This window comes from Azolla caroliniana, unplaced genomic scaffold (assembly GCF_043228905.1).
Source record: "Azolla caroliniana isolate FFs.n. ecotype wild unplaced genomic scaffold, voAzoCaro1.0.p SCAF_14, whole genome shotgun sequence".
Lineage (NCBI taxonomy): Eukaryota > Viridiplantae > Streptophyta > Polypodiopsida > Salviniales > Salviniaceae > Azolla > Azolla caroliniana.
Genome location: NW_028230449.1, coordinates 15,187,563 through 15,208,184, shown reverse-complemented (window position 1 = coordinate 15,208,184; position 20,622 = coordinate 15,187,563). Strand labels below are relative to the sequence as shown.

The 20,622-nt window shown below is 46.7% G+C and overlaps 1 pseudogene; it reads left to right on the top strand.

The window, feature by feature from the left end:
- The first annotated feature begins 18,715 nt into the window (after positions 1-18,715).
- LOC147855564 (small ribosomal subunit protein RACK1 pseudogene) lies at positions 18,716-19,350 on the top strand (annotated as a pseudogene).
- Positions 19,351-20,622: the final 1,272 nt, after the last annotated feature.

The window sequence follows — 20,622 nt, the reverse complement described above, 5'->3', positions numbered from 1 at the left end:
AAACCAACCAAGAAGATCAGGTAAAAAAAAAAAAAAACCGATGGATAGAAGCATGGCTAGCTCACTTCCGACGGAGAAGCTCGACAGAAACAACTACGCATCTTGGTCCTACAAGATGCACCAGTACGTGCTCGGGCACGGTTACTGGAGCTATGTCGACGACGCAAATGACACAGCACCCGAATCGACACACAGAGATTTCCCTATGTGGGAACAATCGGCGAGCAGAGTACTGTACTGCTTTGCGTCTTCTGTGGGCGAACAGCTCCTAAGCTACATTCGGGAATCCGATGCAAAAACGCTAAAAGATGCTTGGGGAAATCTGAAGAAGATTTTCGTCGCAAGCACTACAACCAGGAAGCTTCAACTTTGACAGGAGTTGAGCAACCTACGACAATGCGACTTGTCGGTGGTAGACTACACCTCCAAAATCAAGGACATTTGCGACTCTCTGGCCCATCGATGTGATTATCGAAGAAGCCGATATGGTGCAAATTTGTCTCGGAGGTTTGACCTCAAAGTTCGGAGCGTTCTGAACTGCTGTGTGTACACGGGAGAATACGCCATCATTTTTTGACTTACAGTCGATGCTCCTTGTAGAGGAGAACCACGTCGGTGCGTCAACAAGTGCACCCACTGACAACCGGATGCTGTACACGGAGGCGGATCGGCCCTATGGGCGTGGTGGACGAGATGGGTCAACTCGCAATGGTAGCGGCCGGCAAGAGCAGGAACGAAGGCACAGAGAAAGTGCTGATAGTAGTTCCGAACCCTCCACAAGGAGGGGGAGTCAAGGCAGCGGCGGAGGCCGACAAGCAAAGGCTGACACGGAATGCTGGTAATGTGGTAAAAAGGGCCACAGAGAAAATGAGTCCTGGAAGAAGCGCGCCGATTCGGACAGATCCGGATCCGGAAAGCCAACAGAGAGAACCAACAATAGTCGCACTACGCAGAAGCATTGGGAGGATCCAAAACTGGAAAAGCCGGTAAAGAGCCAACCTTGGTGATGAAACACGAGGCTAACTCGATGAAGAAGACCACTTCCGAATCGGAGGAAGTGTGGTACATTGATTCTGGTGCGTCGAATCACATGACGAGCCACAAAGAGTGGTTCTCTTTCTTGGAGAAACCGGAACAACAAGGAGTTGTCGAAACTGGAAATGACACTCCTCACCCAATCGTGCATATTGGAGAAGTCCCTTTGAGCCACGTCGGACAGAGGGGGAAGCTGATGAACATATTACACGTTCTGACTATCACGAAGAACCTGGTGTCAGTCAGTCAAATCGTTGACCAGGGCATGCAAGTGCGGTTTACGCACCTTGGGTGCTTCATCAAGGAAGAGGGCCAGATTATTGCGCAAGCGCGCAGAGATGGGAGGATGTTCATCCTCGACACCAATGATGTTGGCACTGCTTTGTTCGCCAAAGGACAAAAGATTGAATTGGATATCAATCTCTGGCACAAACGGATTGGCCACGTCAATTACCGGAGGCTTCAAGACCTGCAAACGAAACAAGTTGTTTTTGGTTTGCTGAAGTTCAATGGCCGGAAGGCCCAAATATGTGAAGCCTGCCAACCTGGGAAGCAACACCGACTTTCATTCCCCACCGAACGAAACCGGAGCCGTAACAAGCTCGATCTAATCCATTCGGATGTATGGGGACCGGCACAAAATGTTAGGCTTGGTGGGAGTCGGTATTTCATCTCCTTCATTGACAACTACAGCCGGCACACATGGATCTACCTCATTGAGCGGAAGAGTGAAGTCTTCAAGTGTTTCCGGAACCTGCAAAACCGGGTTGAATGGGAAACGGAGAGGAAGATCAAGTGCCTATGGTTGGATGGCGAAAAAGAATATTTTTCCGCCCAATTCAATAGTTATCAGCAACAAAAAGGAATTCGGAGAGAGTTCAACTGCAGATACACACTGGAGCAAAACGGTGTGGCCGAAAGGAAGAACCGGTCGATTGTCGACGCGGCAAGGGCAATGATGGAGGAGAGGAGCATGCCCCATTTCTACAGGGCCGAGGCGGTCCAGACGGCCGTCTCTATCCAAAACCGGTGTCGTGAAGATTTCCGGCTATAGTGTGAAACCGGGGTGGAATGGGCAAATCGGTGGTGTGCAACATGTGCACGTGTATACTAGGAAATGGTGTGTAGAAAGAAGAGGGGATTTTATCCCACATTGTAAGGTCCCTCCCTCCTTGGGCTATAAAAGGAAGGGAGGGGTTACTTATGAGGGGTTGCCTATTTTGAGGGAGAGAGGCATACCACTTAGGTCGAGGGTTTCCTATTTGGTTTTAGGGTTTCGGTTAGGGTTTTCTTCTTGGGTTTTCCTTTAGGGTTTTCTTATAGTCGTTTGGTGCGGCCATGGCGGCCACCATTGTAAAGCGTTTATGTTTTCTTAATAGAACTTCTTGTTGAGAGTCTTGACTCCATCTTCTTCATCTTCTTCTTCATATTCTATCATAACATCATATTCGTTCTCTTCTCCTCTTGAGCTATGAGCTAATCTTCCATTCGTTGTCTTAACCTTTCTCCTCTTCTCCCTAGTCCAAGACCCCCGCGGTCCCGCCCCTTCCACACGCACGCGCGTAACAACGCGACATCTTTTGGTGAACTCGACGTGAAGGGCGGCAAGGGAGCATGGAGATGGAAGAAGACTTTGACTTCGAGGAGATGATGGCAAAGATCGTGATGGAAGCCGGACGGAAGATGGCAAAGCGAGATGCGGCTCAACAAGCCGTCGAAAGGGTGGTCGATCGAGTCGGCCGGTTCAATGGGAATGAGGTCCTAAAAATTTTGGGAGCCTACAAGGCCGAGATGGCGAAAGGGGGCATGGATGAGGCGATGCGACTAGAGTATTTTCCGCGAGTGGCGGCCGTATCGGTGCACAAGGACGTCAAGGAGCTACGAGAAGCTCACGAGTCATGGGAGTCCTTCGAGGGAGCTCTATTGGAAGTGTACGGATACGCGAAACCGGAGTGGGTATGCCGGCAACCCGATGGGGAGCGGTCGACAACAACGTGGCCTGCGAACGGCGGAGAAGAGAGAGCGGCGAGTGAGTACACACTACCGCCGGAAGAGAGCTCAACGCAAAATGGTTCGGAGGAGCTCGACCTAGAAGCGCTAATACGGGAGGCATGCGAGCTTGTGAAGGGGAAAATCGAAGCCGAAGAAGGGCTTATTATGGAGTCGGGCCGGAGGCGATCAGAGGATGCGGAGGAAGAAGCCTCCCTAGACGTAGAAGACGGGGCCTATACGGAGGCCGGGAGAGCGTACGACGACGACATAGGAGAGGGTGCGAAGCAAGCAACCCTCTTGCCTTGCGGTGAAGGGACGGCCATGGAGGCCGGTAACTACGGATTCGGGAGATGGCGGCCCGAAACATCGAGTGAGGAGGAGACAAGCGGCGGTGCCGCGACCTTACACACACCGGTCCTAGAGACTCCGGCATCCGGCCCGAGAGCCGGTGTGAGACCTAGAGTGACGGACGGTGGTGGCGGCAAGGCGGGCAACCGAGACGACGGCATGGAAGAGACGGTGGCAAGCGTAATCGAGCTTGCACGATTGGAGGCGGGTTAGCCGCGGACAACGACGTCTGAATGGAAGCGGCTACGAACACAAGGAGCGGCGGTGCCGGGTCCTTACCCACACCGGTCCTAGAGGCTCCGACAGCCGGCCCGAGTGCCGGCATGAGACCTAGAGAGACGGGCAATGGTGGCGGCAAGGCGGGCTACCACGGTGACGAAGAGAAAGAGGAAGAGATAGCCACGGACCACGGCGTCCGAACGAAGGTGGCTACGAACATGGCATCGATGAGTAACGGTATTGGGACTTTTCCCACACCTATTCTAGAGACTTCGGCGGTCGGCCCCGAGAGCCCACGTGAGACCAGAGAGACGGAAGGTGGCGGCTGTCATGAACACATGACCATTATGGCGTCACTCGGACTTGAACCTCGAACCTTGTAATTCATACTTGAAAACCTCAACCATTAAGATAGCTTATTGTTATATGAAACAATAAAAGCTACTTCTTGTATTACATTGATTATTGTAAAAACTCTAGATTATTCTAGAATGTTCTAGAATGTCCTAGAGCATTCTAGGTCTAGAACATTCTAGAACATTCTAGAAATCTCTAAGCTATTCTATAGGAACCTATAAATAAGCGCATACATGTATTCTCAAATCAATTCGAATCAAACTGTCAGAACCAAGGATAAAAGATAGAGTGATGGAAGAAGGATAGAGAAGAATGGATGTATAAGATAGAGAAAGAAAGAGAATGGATACAAGATATGTAATGAGAGCTAAAGCATCGGCCGTACGACTGTCCTATTGATCTCCAACCAGGAAAAGAGCCTCCGTGGGGTCCGATTTACAATTTATCACCCACTGAGCTTGAGGTTCTTCGAGAATACATCGAGGAAAATCTTGCACATGGGTTTATTCGACATTCAAAGTCTCCAGCTGGTGCTCCTATCTTTTTTGTGAAGAAAAAGGACGGCTCCCTTCGTTTGGTCGTGGACTATCGAGGCTTAAATAAAGTCACCATAAGCAAATTCATACATAATTATTCAAGCATTGTGTTGCCCCTTACTCAACTCACCAAGAAAAATCAAGCATTTTTTTGGAGTATCGAAGCGGACAAGGCTTTTACGCAGCTAAAAGAGGCATTCACATCAGCACCCATCCTAGCACATATTGATCCTGAAAAGCCATTTACTATTGAGGCGGATGCATCAGACTTTGCATTGGGGAGTATCCTATCGCAACCAGGCGAGGACGGGCAGATACATCCAGTCGCGTTTCACTCGAGAAAGTTTACTGTTTCGGAGATAAACTATGAGGTGCATGACAAGGAGTTACTAGCTGTGGTCGACTCATTCGAGCAATGGCGTCATTTTCTAGAAGGATCACCTCATCAGATTATCATTTATAGTGATCACAAAAATCTCACATATTTTCAAACAGCTCGAGTATTAAATAGACGACAAGCTCGGTGGGCCCAATTTCTAATGCGTTTCGATTTCAAGATCATTTTTCGCCCTGGAAAACAACAAGGGAAAGCAGATGCTCTGTCTTGGCGTTCGTATTTAGCACTTCGACCTGGAGATCCGGCCTTTGACAATCAAAAGCAAACTCTCCTCGGGCCATCAAAGCTACAGGTAACAACAATTTATGCCACACCACTTGATTCTACCCTTCTTGACACTATTCGGCAACAACTTCATTCAGATGATTTTGCTAAGGATGTCTTAGCCCACTGTGGTTCAAGTCGTCCATCTTGCTCCACATTGCCAGGGTCATCTCAACATTATAAGGACTTCAAGTGGCAAGATGGTTTACTCTTCTACAAGAATCTCCTTTACGTCCCCGACGGATCACCCCGACTTCAAGTGTTGGAACATTGTCATGATGCCCCCATGGCTGGACATTTTGGTATTTCCAAGACCATTGAGCTGGTGAAACGTTCGTTTTGGTGGCCTCACTTGCAAAAATTTGTCGAAGATTATGTTCGCACTTGTGACACCTGCTGTCGCGCCAAAATACCCCGACATCACCCTTATGGCTTACTACAACCATTACCCCCTCCCAACAAGCCATGGTAGTCTATTTCTATGGATTTCATTACGGATCTGCCACCTTCCAAAGGCTTTGATACTATTTTAACAGTAGTGGATCGGTTCACCAAGATGGCACATTTTGTACCATGTGTAAAGACCATCAATAGTGAAGAAACTGCAGATCTCATTATGCGTGAAGTGTTTCGCCATCATGGTCTCCCGAATGATATTATTAGCGATCAAGGTCCTCAATTTATCTCACACTTTTGGAAGCACCTATGGGCAGGCCTCAAAATCTCTTGCAAACTCTCTTCGGCTTATCATCCACAAACTGACGGACAAACAGAGCGCACAAATCAAACGCTCGAGCAATATCTTCGATGTTTCATTAGTTATCAACAAGATGATTGGAGTAAAATTTTACATCTTGCTGAGTTTGCATACAACAACACGGTCCACTCTTCTACCAAAGTTACACCTTTCTTTGCCTACACCGGCAACCACCCTCGATGCTGTATACTGGATCTTCCCAAGGTGTCACGAAACCCTAGTGCGGCGCATTACCTCCACCGACTACAACAAATCCAGTTCGAGTTATCGTCACATCTTCAGAAAGCGCAAGCACACCATAAGACCAATGCCGATCGACATCGTCTTAAGTCTCCGTTTAAGGTTGGTGACCGTGTATGGTTGCTTCGTCGTCACATCAAGACTACTCGACCGTGTGCTAAGCTTGACTATCAACGCTTAGGTCCTTTTGTCATCACGGCGCAGATTAATGATGCAACATTTCGTCTTAACCTTCCTGCACATATGCGGCTTCACCCTGTCTTTCATAGCTCTCTTTTGGAACCTTGCCACACCTCTTTAATTCCTGATCGTGTCGTGCCACCACCGCCTTCTGTACAACTTGTGGACGGCCCCGAATACGAGGTAGCTGCTATTCTCGATTCTAAGATTGTGCACAAAAAGGTTTATTATCTAGTTGATTGGCTTGGTTATCCTCCGAGTGATTGCACTTGGGAACCCATCGATAACGTTTGTAATGCTGAAGCTCTGGGCAACGACTTCCATCGTCACTATCCAAACAAGCCCGGCCCAACAATGTTAACGCCGACTTCCACTCAGCGTTCTCGAAGGAGGGATAGTGTCATGAACACATGACCATTATGGCGTCACCCGGACTTGAACCTCGAACCTTGTAATTCATACTTGAAAACCTCAACCATTAAGATAGCTTATTGTTATATGAAACAATAAAAGCTACTTCTTGTATTACATTGATTATTGTAAAAACTCTAGATTATTCTAGAATGTTCTAGAATGTCCTAGAGCATTCGAGGTCTAGAACATTCTAGAACATTCTAGAAATCTCTAAGCTATTCTATAGGAACCTATAAATAAGCGCATACATGTATTCTCAAATCAATTCGAATCAACACCAGTCTTTAGCTCTCATTACATATCTTGTATCCATTCTCTTTCTTTCTCTATCTTATACATCCATTCTTCTCTATCCTTCTTCCATCACTCTATCTTTTATCCTTGGTTCTGACAGCGGCGGCAAAGCGAACGATCGAAACGACAACGAGGAAGGTCATACCGGACGGAGGCAAGACCTCTCGACACCGAGACCGGAGACTACAGTGGTTGCGCTCGAATGCCAACATAAGACCAGAGAGAAGGTCGGTGGCCATGAGGAGGCGTGGCCCGGAGTGAACACGTGCGAAGATGAGGATGCGAGGCCCGGAACGGGCATATACAAGAGGACCGACGGAGAGGTTGGGAGCGGCAAGGAGGAGAGAGTCGGGAACCGATCCGATTGGAAGATGAACCGGTCGATAATCCGACACGACCGGAAGACGAGGCGGAAGAAGATTGGAGCGGGGTCCGGTCAACTGGGCACCAAACCGGAACTCGATCAGCCGAGACCGATCCGGGCGAAGGCTAAGTCGGCATGATTGGAGGTCGAGGCGAACGGGCCACAACACCCGGTGGGAGCCGATGAGCACGAGAAGGAGGCCAAGCATGCACAAGGAGTATGACTCGGTGGGAGGCCAAGAGTGAGAGGGACCCTCCTCACCTATTCTTGAGACTTTGGCGGTTGCAGATCGACGTAAGACCAAAGAGACGGCGGAAGGCCGCGAGGAGTCGGAGACCGGAACGGACGAGGCTACTGGAACGGGTACCCGGTGCGTGAAGGCGGACAAGCACGACCAAGATGGCAAGCCGGAGTCGAAAGGGGCTACGACAACGAAATACGAAGAGGCCGACGCGGAGGTCGGGACTACAATGAGGGAAGAGTGTAACACGAAGCATGCATTACGACGTAGAACGGAGCGTGCACTACGACCGGCGAAGGGCCAAGAAGCAAGCATGCACCCGGAGAGCCGCAACGAGTGACCGACGATGATGGTCGGAGGAAGCCTTCGAGAGGCAAGCGCGGGACGACAGGCGGTGCGATGAGACGCCAAGATCGACAGAACGAGACGGGTGTGATCGGCATGAACGAAGGATTTTGTCTGGGAAAACGGAGGGGATGCGTGGAGAACAACGGGGTACACACCGGGAAGAGAAAACGTGGCGGCTTCCCGAAGGGCATACAAGGCCAAGTGGGCCAAGAGGGCGCAAGTCGAGGCGAGGCGATAACGAGAGCCTCGAGGGACACCGACACAGAGGTCGGGATGATGGTACGCTCTACGGCGAGAGAGCACGACGGGCAAAGGAGAGGCAAGGAATGCGGAATGGGGCCGCCTAAGGGCCAAAGAATGAGCGCATATTCGGGGGACACCATCGACGCATGGGAAGAGCCTACGGAAGGCAAGTGCGGAGCGGGAAGAGTCGACACACCAAGGTGTTCGACATGCGGAGACGATAAAACCAAAGGAGCGGCACGCAAAGGGCGGAAACTGGAGTGCGACCGGAGAGATCCGGAGCGCATTCGGAGGACATGCGAGGCGGACCAAGAGGGTGTACCTCGGGGCGAAGCGGCAACATCGGAGGTTGCGGAGGACACCGAAGACGAGAGCACCGACACGGATGTCGGGGAAGCAACGTACCTTTTCGAAAGGGTACGCAGAGCGGAGCGGAGTGCGAGACGTGCGATGTGGCCGCGTAAGGGCCGAACGACAAGCACGAGGATGATCGGCGAGCATGGAAGGCTATGTCTTAAGAACCGGAGGAGGTGCGTGGAGAGCAACGGGCTATGGAAGCGTGGCGTCCCGGAAGGCATGCGAGGTCAAGCGGGCCAAGAGGACGAGAGACGGGATGAAGCGGTAACGGGAGTTGTGAAGGATACTGACATGGTAGTCGGGATGGCGGTACGCTCTACGGCGAGAGAGCACGACGCGCAATGGAGAAGCGAGGAGAGTGTAATGAGGACGTCGAGGGACCGAAGAATGAGCGCATGTTCAGGAGACAACAAGGGCCCACGGAAAGAGCCTACGGAAGGTGAGCGCGAAACGGAGGGAATCGGCACAAGGTGTTCGAGACGAAGGGAGGATCGAGCCAGAGATAGAACACAAGCGGTATGCGAGGGGCAGAATCCGGCGAGCAAACGGGGTGACCAAGGGCCTAATTGGAGGACCTACGTGGCGGACAAAGAAAGAGTGACCGGATCGGCAATGGCGTTCGGGAGGACCGACCGGGGAGGAAGGCGTGTGTGGTGGATATGGCGGTTCGGATGGAGCCGCCGGTTCGGGGACACATGGTGGACGTGGTGGATTGGATGGAGTTGACGCGTTGGGGCCGGTAAGGAGCCGGCAAGACGGATCGGCGCTGGCAAGGGACCGACAAGACGGTTGGGTGCCAGTAAGGCGAAAGACCCAGTTGATCACCGTCGTCGAAATCTCTCACCCTTTTCCTTTCTTGGCACATACCGGTGGATGTGCGGTTTGGTGGGGGTGGATGTCGTGAAGATTTCCGGCTATAGTGTGAAACCAGGGTGAAATGGGCAAATCGGTGGTGTGCAACATGTGCACGTGTATACTAGGAAATGGTGTGTAGAAAGAAGAGGGGAATTTTATCCCACATTGTAAGGTTCCTCCCTCCTTGGGCTATAAAAGGAAGGGAGGGGTCACTTATGAGGGGTTGCCTATTTTGAGGGAGAGAGGCATACCACTTAGGTCGAGGGTTTCCTATTCGGTTTTAGGGTTTCGGTTAGGGTTTTCTTCTTGGGTTTTCCTTTAGGGTTTTCTTATAGTCGTTTGGTGTGGCCATGGTGGCCACCATTGTAAAGCGTTTATGTTTTCTTAATAGAACTTCTTGTTGAGTGTCTTGACTCCATCTTCTTCATCATCTTCTTCTTTTTCTATCATAACGTCATATTCGTTCTCTTCTCCTCTTGAGCTATGAGCTAATCTTCCATTCGTTGTCTTAACCTTTCTCCTCTTCTCCCTAGTCCAAGACCCATGCGGTCCCGCCCCTTCCACACGCACGCGCGTAACAACGCGACACCGGATTGGTGACAAGGTGTATGCACATGAGCTGTATTTCGGACGCAAGCCGAATTTGAGACACCTTCAGATATTCGGTAGCATTGCATATGTGCATGTGCCGGAGGAGAAGCAGAGGAAGTTGGATGCAAAGTCGGAGCAATGCATCCTGGTCGGCCACTCGCATGAGCAAAAGGGGTATAAGTGTTATAACCCCCGGACGAAGCAGGTCCAAGTTAGCCGGGATGTTGAGTTTGATGAGACGGCATCATGGTATGTCTTACCGGCTCCGACTTCTGACCCCAACCCGATACCGGAGGATGAGGCTAGTGAGCCTGAACCGGTCCAGATAGAAGATGAAGATCTCGGCACTCTAGAAGAGAGTCCGATCTCATTTCGGTTAAGTGGACCGAATGAGCGGCTGAGTTGAGATGACCAGTCTGATGAGGAACCGGCCAGTAATGGAGACTCTGCCATGCTCTCCCCACACAAGGAACCGAGGAGACGGTTCACGCGCAAAGAGAAGGGGAAGAAGAAGATGCCGGAATACGAAACTTGCAACGTTGAGTCAGATCGGAGCGAATCCGACTCCGGAAAGGATGAAGGTGGATCTTCGAGCATGATGTCCGACCCGACCAAGAAGGGCCTCAAACCGGGTAACGATAAGATACGTCGGTCTTCCCGCCAGAAGAACCCCGTGAAGTAGTATGGGTACAATGAGTACATGGGGCATCATTATGCGTACATGACCAAGGTGGCGGAAGTGCGTGAGCCGGAGAGCTACGCAGAAGCGGCAAGGGACGCAAATTGGCGTGCTGCTATGAAGGAAGAAATGCGGACACTCAATGCCAACGACACATGGGACCTAGTTGATCCTCCCAGACATTGTAAACCGATCGGATGTAAGTGGGTGTACAAGGTAAAGTACAATGCTGACGGTTCGGTTAACCGGTACAAGGCCCGGTTAGTGGCGAAGGGATACATGCAGACCCACGAAATCGACTACGACCAAACCTTCCCTCCGGTCGCAAAGATGGCGACGATTCGTGTGGTGCTGGCGGTTGCTGCGGCAAGGGGATGGCATCTTCACCAGATGGACGTGAAGAATGCATTTCTTCAAGGCGATCTTGAAGAAGAGGTCTTTATGACCCAACCCCCCGGTTTCCAGTCGGACATGAACAAGTCGACTGTATGTATGCCGGTTGAAGAAGTCACTTTATGGCCTGAAGCAAGCCCCCCGAGCTTGGAATACGAAGATCACGCACCGGTTGCATAAGATGGGGTTTGTGGCCTCCAAGTCCAACTCGTCGTTGTTCATCCGGCAAGGTCAAGATGGTCCGATCTGCCTCTTGTTGTATGTTTATGATCTAGTCATCACCGAACCTGGACTCGATGAAATCGGCTGAGTCAAGTCCCAACTGTCGGATGCATTTGAGATGAAGGACCTGGGGAACCTTCACTATTTCCTTGGGATCGAGGTGATCCGAACCCCCGACGGCATATTGCTCTCACAGAGACACTATGTGTTGAATATGTTGTACAAGTTCGGCATGACAGAATGCCGACCTATCTCTACACCCTTGGATCGGAACCAGAAGCTCCGTTCCGACTCCGGACCGGCCTGCGATGAGAAACGGTTCCGACAAATCATCGGAAGCCTTATATATTTGACAATCACCCGACCCAACATTAGTTATCCAGTTGGCGTGATTAGCCAATGTATGCAGAAGTTGACCGTGGAGCACCTTCTATGCGTGCATCGAATTTTGTGATATGTGAGCGGCACAAAGGAACGAGGACTGTTATACAGGCATGGTATAACCAAAGAGCTAGTCGGCTACAACAATGCCAACTGGGCCGACGATGCATCGGATCGCCGATCCACTTCTAGCTATATGTTTTCCCTTGGTAGCACGACTGTTGCATGGAGCAGCAAAAAGCAACCAACAGTGGCCCTTCCGAGCACTGAGGCTGAATACCGGGGTGCTACCGTTGCCACTTGTGAAGCCATTTGGCTTCGGCGACTGCTGCAAGACCTGTGGATCGAGGTGCCAACCCCGATCCTGATCTACTATGACAACATAAGCAGCATGCAGCTTGCCAAGAACCCCGTATGCCATGCTCGCACAAAGCACATAGAAATGCACTACTACTTCATGCGTGAGCGTGTCCTGAGCGGTGCAGTCGAGCTTCGGTATGTTCATACAGATCGGCAAGTTGCTGACATCTTCACAAAACTGCTTGGATCGGACAAGTTGCAACACTTCACCAAAATGCTTGGCATTCAACATCTCGACGTGCCACACTTGAGGGCGAGAACTAGGAAAGACACCGGAACAGGCAAAGGCAAAGAGACTGTCAATTGTGTCGGTAAGGGAAGAACAGACAAGGGGAGAGACAAGAAGAAGAAAGGCGCCGAGTCGACAAAGGAAGTTGACACATCCGAACAAGTCGGAACAAGCGGCAGTGGTGGTAGAGTCAAGAAGGACAGAATCGACCGGAAGAAGAAGGCCAAGACCCAGTCATGGTCCGATGTGGTAAAGAGCCTGGAACCGGAAAACGAATCGGGAGCGACCGATTCAGACAAGAGCTGGAAGATAGCCGATTCGGTTCAGCAGACGGATTCGGAAGAACCGGATCAATTGAAGGTCAAGATGACGAGAAGACACCAAAAGTCGACGCCAACACGAAGGAATCGGCGAATCGGCAAGCACCGAAGTCACAGCAGCGAGGGAGCTGAATTGGACCTGTTGAACAGCGAGGGAGCAGGTTAGCCGGATCCAACAGTAACCAGAAGCTTAGTAACAACCTAGGCTACTAGGTAGTTAATGTCTCGTAGTTAGTGTCAGACGCTCGTGTGAGCATTGAAGTACACCGTACTTCTGTCAGTCTGTATGAACTTGTATAAAAGTGTTCACTAAACACATACGATTTACAGATTGAGTAATATTTTTGAATTGAGTTTCTGTGTGCTCCCTCTCTCTGACTCTCCCGCATACTATGTATATTCTGAGCTCTCCATTAAACCTGAGTTTCTGTATTCGGTTCTCTATTGCTTCCGCACACTATTCTTTTACACGGAGGAAGAGGTTGGTATCAGAGTCCCCAAAACCAGGACAAATCGGGGATGTGGTCGAAGTCAAGGGGGAGGCCTACTTGCTTCTATTGCGGGAAGCTAGGGCAGTTCCAGAAAAACTGCCAGTATTTCCGAAAAGAGAAAGGAACCGATAGTGCCGTTTCGAAGAAGGGCTCGGACCGAAAAGGCTCGGATCGGAAAGGAACATTGGCAATCACGACAAGTGATGAAGAACTGATGCTCATTACCGAGCAAAATGAGTTAAACCTTGTTGGCAACAAGACAACATGGGTTGTCGATTCCGGAGCGTTGTTCCATCTGACACCGGACGGGAAATGCTTCTCATCCTACACAACCGGTGATCACGGTTGTGTTCGGATGGGGAATGAAGGCACATGCTGAATTGTCGGCATAGGAGACATGTGGCTAACATCATCAACAGGGTGCAAGTTGCTGTTGAAAGATGTCTAACACGTTCCGGAGGTTCGGTTGAACCTGATATTAGCCGATTGGCTAGATGATGAAGGCTACATGGGTAGCATCCCGAACGGAGTCATGAAGTTTTGCAAAGGAAACTTGATTGTCGCCCGAGCTCGGAAGATCAACACGTTGTACTTGATGCAGGCCCCGAATTGCCAGGCAGAAGTGTACGTTGCATCCGACACTGCCGATGAGCTATGTCACAAGAGGTTGTGCCAAATGAGCTAGAAGGGAATGTGGAGACTTGCCGAGGATAACCTCATTCCGGAGGTGAAGGACGTGCAGCTTGATAAGAAGTGCACCGACTGTTTGGCCGGTAAGTAGAACCAAACCTCTTTCCTGACAAGACCACTGATGAGATGGAATGCACCGCTGGACACGAAGTCACATGCTAGATTGTAGTACTTTGTGACGTTCATAGAAGACCACATCCGGAAGTTGTGGGTCTTGCCGCTGAAGATAAAAGACCAGGTATTATCCGTCTTCACGGAATTCCACGCGAACGTGGAAAGGGAATCCGGTATGAAGCTGAAGGCAATTCGAGCAGACAATAGAGGAGAATACCAGGGGCATTTTGAGGAGTATTTCCAGTCGAAGGGAAGCCGGCTCAAATTCACCGTGTCGAAGACACCGGAGCTGAACGGATTGGCCGTACGGATGAACCAAACTGTGATGGAGAGAGTCTGGAGCATGTTGGCATATGCTAAGTTGTCCTATACATTTTGGGCTGAGGCATTGATGACGGTGATGTACGTGATTAACAGATCACCCTGCATGAGAACCACACATATGAATTGACAGAGCTTCCGAAAGGTAAGAGAGCACTCCAGAATAAGTGGGTGTACAAGCTGAAACCGGGAGACGTTGGAAATCCACTGAGGTACAAGGCCCGAATCGTGGTGAATGTTAGAGTTTTGGCAACTCTATATGCATAACGAAACACGTAATAGGCTCCCAAGCTTAGTTACAAATAACATATATGTATAGAAATAGGAACATAGACATAAACAAATGATGTAGATATAGAGGGAAGAATCAAGCTATTATAATTTAAGAATGAAACTTGGATGTGTATACAATGTAGAGAGGAAGAACTCTTGCACATATGACTATGCTCCACTCAAAACTCTATCTTAATAAGACCCTCTAACCTTCTTTTATAGTTGTGAAGGATTGCTTGCCTTTTTCCCCTAAAAAAAAGCTTGTCTATATGAGTCGACTTTTCTTTTCCTCACTATTTCTGTTTTCTAGCCCCAAATTTCACACGCAAGATATTCTTACAAAGCTCTTTGGGTTAGCTTTCTTATGCGTCTTTGGTTTTCTAATTTGGACATCTGACGAGGAAATTATGAGCTTTTTACTCTACTGTGCTCCTCATATCCACGTACTTTTTTTTTTCTCTCCATCTTTTTCTCTACTTTTGTCTACTTTTAAAAACCGCCTCTAACTTAATATTCATCATTATTTATTGTAAGGTTCAATCCTTTAACCATCTATTTATAAGGAATTATCTTTGGAAAATGGAAAAGTATTTTTGCTATCAATAAAGTTGACTTCACAATACTAGTTTATTTGAACTACTATTTTACTTCTTTTCGAGGGTGGTTTCACACTATGTGTTAGAAACATCACGACAACGGTTCAGTAGTAAGATAGTTCATTGAAACACAGAAATCACAAAGAAAGAGAGGGAGAGACAGAGAGAGAGAAACTACAAACTATATTCAAAATAATTCTCTGTACATATTTCGTACTCAATGAGCACCTTATACAAGCCCTGACTATCGGGCTGACACAAGTACTGACAGTACTTGACCGCTCATAAATGAGCCTTCCACACTAACTCCCAAAACTATTCCTTACGAGGAATAATGTTCTAACAACCTTTCGGTTTCAATACCGCCACAACCATATATTGCGTACGGTTTTATGCACCCAGTCTACGTATTGGGTTATGTACTCGTTTATGCACCCAATGTTGAGCTTTTCTCTCAACACTCCCCTTCAAGCTCAACTTGAGGTTCCATCTGCTCTTCCGGATCTTCGCTGCTCTCCTGGCTTCACGCATCACTTGCGCTCCTTCGACCCTTTCGGTCGGCTTGTCTGCCCATGCGGCCTTTCTCAGCTCCCTTGCTATTGCGGTGTTGGCGCCTCTTCTGCAACCCTTTCCTCCGCTTGGCCCTCAGTCGATTTGAAATGTCCGAATCAAACATTTCGATTAAATTAGTCATTTCCGATTTAATTCCTCTTTCGCTCGAATTTGTTGTCTCCAATTCGTCTTCTGTTTCCAGGCCCTTGACAACATCAGACCACGTCCTGGTCTTGGCTTTCTTTGGCTCTTCCTTTTGATTACGGCCCATGCTTTCTTCTTCGGCTTCTTCAGCCGGCCCGAATCAAATTCTTCATCCGATTCGGAATCACGGTCAGTACCGCTCGTTTCACACTCTTGTTCCTATTCCTATTCCTGTCTCCCCCTCAAGTTCGGCGTGTCGAGGTGACGCAATCCGAGCTCACCTAAGAAATGCATAACTTGTCGAGACCAAGGGGCTTGGTGAATATGTCGGCAACCTGCCGACCAGTCGGAACATACGCTAGTTCGACCTCACCAGAAAGGACATGCTCGTAGACAAAGTGATAGTGCAGCTCAATGTGCTTGGAACGGGCATGGAACAAGAGTTCTTCGCAAGATGGATGCTATTGAGGTTGGCACAGTAGATCGTCATTGGATCAGACACCTCTACGCGCAGATCCCGTAATAGCCGTTTTAGCCAAATGACTTCGCACGTAGCGACAGTCGCCCCTCGATATTCGACCTTTGTGCTTGATAGTGCTATTGTTGGCTGCTTCTTATTGCTTCACGTGATCGCTGCACTTCCCAATGAGAATGCGTATCCGGATGTGGATCTATGATCGTGGGCATTTTCGGCCCAATCGACATTCGTGTAGCCGACTAACTGCTCGACTACATCTGCACAATACAACAACGCCATGTCTTTCGTGCCGTTGATATATCGTAATATCCTTTGCGCGCACAGAAGGGGTTCAGTCATGGGTTGCAACATAAATTGACTGATCATTCCAACCAGATAGCTGAGGTTCGGTCGAGTGATTGTCAAATAGATGAGGCTTCCGACCATCTGTCGAAACCGTGTCGGGTTGCACGCCTTTCCCAAATCTCAGCGAAGCTTTACGTTTCTATCTAGAGGGGTCGAGATGGGCTTGCAATCTGCCATCCCAAACTTGAAGAGCATATTCAGCGTGTAATGACGCTGACTGATCAATATGTCTTAGGGGGAACGGATCACTTCGATCCTGAGGAAGTAATGAAGGTCGCCAAGATCCTTCATTTCGAAGGATGCCGTTGTCATGACGACACTCACATTTTGTCTCGAAAGGAATTGAACTCACAACCTTGTTATACGCATGTCAAATCCTTAACCATTGTAATAACAAGTTTGTGCGTATTCTTTTTAGAATATATAATCTAATATCATAAGCATATTCTGAATTAATTTATATTCTAAAATGCCCTCTACATTATTACATATATATGTATGTATGTATGTATGTATTTATATATATTGCATATGTACATTTATTCCACATATCACCATATATATATATATAGGTTATGTGGGACCATACAAACTACAATACTTAAATATTTACATACATACACACACATCATATATATGAGTGCATATTATGTACATATCACACACATACATACATTACATATGTACATACATATCACCGCATATAGAAACACAAATACACACATGGTCATACACAATATAATAGTACATATATACATACACATACATACATATTATGCACATATTATAAAACACACATCCAAACACATCGAATCATGAACATGGACATATGCATATATGTATATAAATACATACATACATATTCCACATATCACCATATATATACATAGGTAATACGGGGTCATACAAATTACAATACTTATAAGGTACATATATACACACACACACACATTAGATATATGTATACTTACACATATGTTGGATATATGCACGCATATTATGTGCATATTGCAAACATACATCCATATATGAGCCATACACATAAACATACTAAACACGAAAATACCCTGAAAAGATACATAAATACATTACATATTACATATATACACATACATGCATTCGCACATGAACATACATATATTCATTCATACATTTCTACATGTACATACGTACACATGCCTACAATGATACCAACTTACATCCATACATGTGTATACATGCATGCATACATACAATACAAATGTACATACCTACACACGTACATACGTGCATATGTGTATATATGTATGTGGTGCGTGTTGTATGTGTGTGTGTGTGTGTGTATTGTATTGTATGCATGAATACACACACATAACACATACACATGTGCCATATATAGAAAACATACATATGCACATGTAAAGAACATACACACACACATGCCATACACACAATACATACAACACATGCAATACAATACAATATGTACATACACACACATACATATATACACCTGCAATACAATACATACATATGTACATCAATAGAAAATACACACACATAACACATACATACATAGACACATGCTATATATACAATACATAATACATACATACATACATACATAGACACATGCTACACATATTATACATACAATACATACATACATATGCATATATAGAAAATACACACACACACACAAACATTAACACATACATACATAGACACATGCTATACATACATGATACAATACATATATAAGCACATCTATAGAATGCGCGTGCACACATACACACATGTTGTACATACAATACATACATACACACATGCCATATATACACAATACATACATAAGCACATGCATAGAACATACACAATTACCCATATAGTAGATACATACATACACACATGGCATACATACGACACATGCAATATAATACATACATATGCACACACACCAAATATACATACATACGTAAGGCACATATATACATAAACACACACACACACACACTACAACATTATTTTTAAAACGCGTGACAGAGTCACGTTAATTGTTTCAAAAAAAGGGGGGAAGAAAAGGGGGAGGGGGATTACATTCCGGTTTTAGCAAAAAATGGGGAGTATACATATTTTGATGTGGGGCAAGAAAGAGGGGAGAGACAAAGATAGAGATAGAGACAGATCGAAGCCGTGGTGGAAACTCAACAGCCACAACGACTGGCTCACCTCCATTTCTTGCCCCATCATCGATGGGTACATGATCATCTCTGATTCTCGAGACAAGTCTCTTGTTGTATGGTCCCTCACCTGAGATGAAAACTATGGCTATACGAAGAAACGCCTCACAGGTCATGGTCACTTCATATAAGATGTTGCCATCTATTCCAATAGGAAGTTTGCTCTATCAAGGAGCTGGGATGGAGAGCTTCATCTGTGGGATCTCTACTCCGGTGCCACAAACTGTCGATTCACTGGACACTATAAAGACGTTCTGAGCGTTGCCTTCTCTGCAGACAATCGTCAGATCGTTTCCATGTTGAGGGATCGATTCATCAAGCTTTGGAACACTCTCGGCGACTACAACTATACTATCCAAGATGGAGATGCACACATCGGCTGGGTATCATGTGTTAATTCTCACATGTTACTGCGAATCCTATCATGGTTTCTAGTTCCTGGGACAAATATGTGGTGTGGAACCTTAATAACCTTAAATCACCCACTAATTACAACAAGAATAGGTCATAGTTGGGAGCTCCTCCACACAAAGGAATATGGTGTGCAAATCCATCCATGCTATTGCAAGTGAGTTGATATAAGAAGTTCGACATTATGGGTTGTATGTACGGTTGTTTGTTGTAATCATGTTGTATAGTTTTTCTCCTCCTAATGATTTTTCCATGGGTATGGTATTTTTATGCAACAAACATTAAGAAATATGCATTTTTGTTGAAAGAATTGTCGATTTTGGGTCAGATATTGAAATAATTTTATTTATACTTGCAAGTTGGGAAAGTGTGGAAAAAGGGATCAACCAAATAATTATCCAAAAGTTGTTGTCGCATGCAGGTAATGACATGCCTGTTTAATGTGTTTTGTGAGCATTTTGTTTATGCTTTCACTTCAAAAGTTTTTCATTGTTTAATACAATAATAAAATGTAGTTCTTGAAGAAATTTAAACAGGGATTTTTGTTTTTGAATGATTCTCAACGCTCATAGGTGTGGCTATCGTTTGGGCCTACGCATAGCTCCTTACAGTAATGGGAGCCTACAAACATGCCTTTGACGTTATTGCTTCCAACTGCTGGATTGGTTGAGCGTCATTGGTTGTTTCATCACCTTGGTAATTTGAGCCATATTGATTGTTTCTATTGTTCATTGCACAATATAACATCATTTTTGAAGTGTGGGCAATTAGATAGAGTCACCCTTTGAAACTCAATAAATATAAGTGATGTGCATGTCTATCTCAATGTTATCTATTTTTGGGCAAGGAAGAACATGTAAGGGCATGATGTAACACGATGGTGAATAACACTTACATCAATGTGTTACTCATGGATAAATATTGGATACACATTTTTTGGTGATATAAAATCATTGTTCCTCTACCGATTCTCTTTTAGTAATTCCTAGTTATATATTGCAAGTTATATGTATCTAAGTTGATATTTAGACGGAACATCAAGGTTGCTGAAATTGTGACTTTAGTTTAATTTTGAATTTCTAAGCTTTGCATTCTTTATACTCTTCAATGGGGTGCTTCGACGTTTCATGCAAGTCATATGGTCGGCATGATGGCTGCGGTGCTAGTTTCCATGGTAGAGGTAAATTTGTCATGTTTAAGTATGTTACCAATACAAGAGGCATAATTGAAACTCTATTTTGGTTTTATTTGTTGTGAATTGGATACACGAATTCCCACAATGTGTTTTCATTATGTAACAGTTAATTTGTCAAGACCAAACCTATCTATGATAAATATTGTTGTTGAGACCAAACCTTTCAGATTAGATGTT